At 42.5% G+C, this 6,000-nt stretch overlaps 1 protein-coding gene across 1 annotated transcript in view; it reads left to right on the forward strand.

Annotated features, from left to right (window-relative positions):
* tmem132e (transmembrane protein 132E) overlaps positions 1–6,000 on the forward strand; it is a gene marked incomplete at its 3' end in the record, with an annotated part of 90,549 nt that overhangs the window by 76,392 nt on the left and 8,157 nt on the right. The gene's annotated exons all lie outside the window — the stretch shown is intronic.

Here is a 6,000-nt window from a genome sequence, read left to right on the forward strand (position 1 = left end):
GAGGAAACAATTAGGGCTTGCTTTTGTCTTCTTTGTCCTCTCCACGGCTGATCACACTCTGCATGGCTGTCAGGAGTAATATATTAGTTGTCGCAGCGAATATGCCTGTCAAAAACTAAACGGGCAGGAGAACGGAGTGACCGATCCATCATTTGAACCAAACCCATTGATCATCAGGGAATCTCTCCAACTCTGGGCGCTGATGTAGACACATTTCACCACCGGGCACAAGTTGCCATATTGATTTTGTTTAAGATGAAGGATCAGTTTTTATTTAATTTTTTATGTAATGAAACTTAGTCCATATGTCACAGCATGACAAGTTATTTCAGATGAATGCAGTGTATTAGTATAAATGGAGATACAAAATAGCAAAATGCAATTGGCTTCAATACAGCATTATCCTAGCATCAACCTACCTCCCCAATAGGAACCAGTCCTAGTAAATAGTATAGAAACCTGTATTGAACATTATTCATCTTGCATCAAGCCCTGTATGGGTTGCACAGAACACACAGCAGTATGCTCGACTGGAGCTGGCGATCCCACGGGTTAGACAAAAGCCTGTGAATTTGTGGATGCTCTGTAGAACTGTGTGCCACTGTGGAAATGGATATGTGATCACTCTGCAGTCCCTTGATCCCTTCATTCTGAAGCTGGAGGTGGTTGGTTCAGTGGATGCTGAGAGAGTTCTCCCCGAGTGAGTCCATGCTGTGGACAATGAGAATATTCAACAGGAAAAGGAGCCATGGCGTGCTTAGATCACCATTGAAATGAGGAGTCCACCAGACTCTTCAAGAGGTTTCCAGGGAGAGCTAAATAACTTATTGCACCCAGGGCTGGCTCATGAATATGAAAAAGTTTTGAGGTGGGCTGTTAAATGTGGTCGCAGGGCTGGATTATCAGTTAGTCCTAGTTTCCTTTCTGTCTCCTTTCTTTTGGGCTCCTAATTCTGCCTAGATTCATTCATTCTTTTATTCAATGAATAATTAAATCAAAGAACACATTAATTCACATCCATGCATTTTGTGTGACAAATGGGTGAATTTATCATTGTATAAAGTTAGTATAACAGGAGATTTAAACAAATTGCACCAAACTTTTTTCCTATTGAAGCTGCACATTTTAGGTTATGCCATTTGTAGGCTTTGTTTTTCTAAAGTGCATTATAAAACCAGAAGTACATACGTTCTTGGCTCTGGGGACCGTCAGTCGTCCGCCATCAGACTTATGAAGAACTTCCAAATTCGGATGGAAACAGGCTAAAATCTGGGGGAACAGGCGTTGAACATGATTCAAATGTATTTTAACTGATCCTGTTGTTAGGGGCCGGGATCTGTAGTTAGATGGAATTGATAACTCCTGAAAACAGCCTGAAGGGTCGAACCACAACAAACGTGATATGGACCATTAATCAGTGATCCAGAAGAGAGCTGATAACTATATCAATAGCATCCTCTTTTGATGGTCGGTATCCCTCCTGGGCCAACAGCGAACACAAACTCAGCCAGCTCTTTTAGTTACAATTTTCCTCTTGCCGGTGGGAAGACAGTCTAAAGCATCCTGTCCAAAAAACAACACCCTAAAGCAAAGTTTCTGTAAAGGTTTAAAATATCCAACCTGTGTAGTAAGCTTGTATTGGCCACTGTGGAAATACATTTGTTAAAATCAACTCACAATTGCGTTCACCTTCGTAAAAATATATCCGTTACAACTTTGGAATCACCTTGACTACGCCCATGGCACTTCCTGTCTTCCGGCTGGCCCTCCCCAGTAGTTTGGCTAGAGCAATGTCTAAGTTCTGGATATCTTCTAGTTCAGTATTCGGGAGACACTAGAGGCAATTCAAATGTCTATCCATGTCGAACCATTTTTGTTCTACTATAGTATATGTAAACGTATTAGAGAATTGTTTGTTATAGTTTTGGGTATTGTTTCGACTTCTAAAAACTTGTAAGAATAGGGGTTTTCTCTGGGAGTCATAAATATGCGTAACAATAGTTATATGGTAGTTAAAAGCCAAACTAAAACAGAATTCAAGGCGGCTTTGATCATGCAAAACTCCATACAAGAGATGTTGGTAGGGGACTCTCATCAAGCTGTCATGAATCATTAATCCGACTGTTCAAACAAGAAACACCAAAACAACCTTGCTTTGTAGTTATCTTTTCTCTTTCTGATGTGTGCGGCACAATATCTGTAGATTGGTCTCGCCAAACAATCCTGAAGTGAGCCACACTATGGCGTCTAACACCGGGGTGTCTGTCGATGGACACAAACTCACGCTATCACAAGCACCCTCACAGGGTCATGTGCATAAGATTAGATTAAGTTAAGACTAGATATAATAATGTCACGAAATATTACAAAGGCAAACAGTTATGGAGCTGACGATTTTCTATTATTTTGTTAATTCCTTCTATTTTATTATCATCTCATCATCTTTTTTTGTTCTATTTCTTTATCATCTTCATTATTGATTTATTAAATGGGGCAATAATAGGGGATGTTATTTAACAAAAAAATAAGACGTTGATCGACATATTTTTCCCAAATATTTTGCACCTACCCGAATAGTGAAGAATTCCACAAAAAAAACAATTGCGATCAATGTTTGATCCACTTCACTGAGGTAATCTGTACTTGTGTACTGACATACAGCTCATGGATGACATTTGCTATACCTTTTATAGCAAATGTTGCAAAAGTTTACTCTGCCATGACATCTTCTCTACAGACAGGTTTCATCTTCAGTTCAGTATATTTGGCAATAGTGTCTTCTTTTCTCCCTGTATAGGTTGTTTGTAAATATTCTGTTTATCTACCTTACTGGATTGACATGTTTGACAATTGAAGGTGAGACCTGTCACCCAATATAACCGAGCAGATAAGAACCTGTCTGTGGTGTTTCTCTCTGTAGACCACCATGTTGTTCTCTCTATATTACCAAGCAGAGAAGACCTGTCTGTGGTGTTTCTCTCTGTAGACCCCCATGTTGTTCTCTCTATATGACCGAGCAGAGAAGACCCTGTCTGTGGCGTTTCTCCCTGTAGACACCATGTTGTTCTCTCTATATAACCGAGCAGAGAAGACCTGTCTTTGGCGTTTCTCTCTGTAGGCCACCGTGTTGTCAGTATGTCGCGTATGGTGATTAATGTTACCGGAGGAACTACACCATGTAAGAAGAATATGGCTATTTAAAAATAAACAACAAGATGTGCTGGAGCTTGAGCCCACTCTGCCCCTTGTGTGGATAACGACTCAGGAAGAAATGAAATGAAAACACAAAACAAAAAAATAAAAATCCTATGGCGGATTAAAGTGCCTCTTTGATTTACGAGTGGGGGAACCTAGAGCAAATAACTGTTGTGCTCAAATTCGCCACCCATATTCACAGCCTTGTTCTGCTTCATCTTTATTCAAGGTGAGTGCTCTTCTCCTGTCCATAACCAAGTCTGGGTGCAAGACAAGATGAACCCCATAGTACAACAGAAATTCCAATGTTTTATTATTATTATTACCCTGCAAACAGACTCTGGATTTCCTTGCAGACTTACAGTAAGTGCCTTTGTGGATGAGGTACATAACTACTACTTAACGGTTGAAAACATGTGAATATTGTCTCTGCTTTAGGTCTATTATTTGTATAGTACGACCCAGTCCCGCAGCCAGAATGAAGTCACTGTGGGGGCTGTTAAATTCTCGGGAGGGGTCAATGTTTTTTTTATAAAATTTAATCCATTGATGCAACCATGCAATAGCCTCAGAAAGCAACATTGTTGTTTTCTTCACTGAACCCTGGCATTTGCATTATTACTGCATTTCAACTCCCTGACAGTCCTGAAGCATTATTACAACAACAGTAAACTGAATTTGCATCAGTATTGTCCTATACATTCTGTCAGCCTGTAACTCGTTAACTCACAGTAACGTGTGGCGGTTTTGGCGCATCGGAGGACGGATATTTCAACCGGCAGCTCGGGCATGTCAACGAAACGAGGCACTGAAATCTGCATTGCAACCCGGTCCATTAGCTAGCGGTCGTAAAGGAAACTGCCATAGTGGGACCGGCTTTCAGTACCCTTCCCTGCTCCACTACGACTTCTCGTCGTTAGCGATACTGCCGCTGCCTCCGCCAACTGAACAGTGAAGGGACAATGACATGAGAACGCTGGTTTGGGCGTCATCATTTACCGTAGGTCTTCGAGTGGACAGGGATGATCAATGTATCTTTTACCCTAAGTATTGCAATAATGGGGCAATTGCAGCATAAGGGTATTCACGACCCAAACTGTGGGGCCCAAGACCCCACGACCCAAACTCCCCCGTGGTTGTGGGTCTTCCACTCGTGTGTGTGTGTGTGTGTGTGTGTGTGTGTGTGTGCGTGTGTGTGTGTGTGTGTGTGAGAGAGAGAGTGAAAGAGAGAGAGTGTGATCAATCACATAAAAATGTGATTAATCATTTAAATTGACCATGACTTGTACATCACTTGGAGCAGTATTAATAGTGAGTTCTAGGCAAGGCAAGGCAACTTTATTTTTGCAGCACTTTTCATACATGAGGCCCACTCAAATTGCTAGTTCTAGGAATAATACCAACAATATGAATGTCATTTAGTCATATCTACGTATTCTACACGAGTTCAGCCACTCCTTCTCGTCCATAAATACATAGACTACAGACATTATATACATATGGTTGCTCCAGATTGACAGTAACAGTAATTCTGATGGAAGAAAAGTTGAACAGTTGAATGTCAACATTTGACATCTTTGCTATGGCTTTTCATAATTGTCCTAAGAGAAAGGCCAATCGCTCCGTGTGTGTGTGTGTGTGTGTGTGTGTGTGCGTGTGTGTGTGTGTGTGTGCTGCTGCGTGTGCTAATTCACGCAGTCATTCACGCAATAACTCTCCTTTATGAAGCCAGTGTTGATGAAGTCAGTACAAAATGCACATGAAAACCGAGCCCCTGATTGCAAACAGAAATGAATAAGCATGCACTACCAATACAGAGGACCATACGTGATGCTATGGCAACCAGGCATACCGTACTGCACCGAGCAACGCCTCCGCCTCTGTTTAACGACAACGTCTTTTACAGATGTTTTGGTAATGCCTCTTTGATGTTATGACGAGGGGAAATGGGCCACATCATTGGGACCCCCTAAGGATAATCTCCAGCCCCACAATGCAAAGCATGGGGGGATTGATGTTGGGAGGGTACTCTCATACTGTGCACACACACACACACACACACACACACACAGCCACACACTCAAACACACATCCCCAAATTACATTATATATAACAAATAACACAATAAGCATAATAAATACAACAGTTATTATAGAAGTGCACTCTACTCCCCTCCCCTACAAACCCCCTCGACACACACACACACACACACACACACACACACACACACACTTTCCCCCTTTGCATCGTTAATGTGGGCAAGGATCTTCAGGTGATGAATTTTCTGCGTCTTCAAGCCCCTCAGCCCCAATGCACTCACAGCCTACACACACGCACGCTAAGCACACATAGATACCCACGCACACACAGGGAATAATGAAAATGGAGGACCAATTCCATTGTGCTTCCGCGGACGCCTCCCGTGGAAAACAACGGGAGTGTGATGGGGGAGGAGAGCCAGTAATAAAAGGAGATTGGCAGGCTGGTGCACGCTGCGCCACTAAGAATTGATATGTGTGTGTGTGTGTGTGCGCGCGCATGCTGAGCGTACAAAGTAATGGAAGCGTTGATTGAAATTGAAATGCTGTGTGGTGGCTGAGCGAGATTTGTCAGAGTAGGGACGGGCTAAGGGAACCTTAGGGCTGCATTCAGGAGGAGCGGTTAGCTAATGCTTTGATTCCATGGCGCGGTCTCGCCATTGAATATACAAGGCGGCGGCGCCTTGATCTCGGCTGAGCGAGATAATTCCGAGTCCTACGAGAGGAATATCACAATCGTCCTTCTTGAAAGATTTGACGTTTAGT

This window comes from Pollachius pollachius (assembly GCF_949987615.1).
Source record: "Pollachius pollachius genome assembly, chromosome: 6".
Lineage (NCBI taxonomy): Eukaryota > Metazoa > Chordata > Actinopteri > Gadiformes > Gadidae > Pollachius > Pollachius pollachius.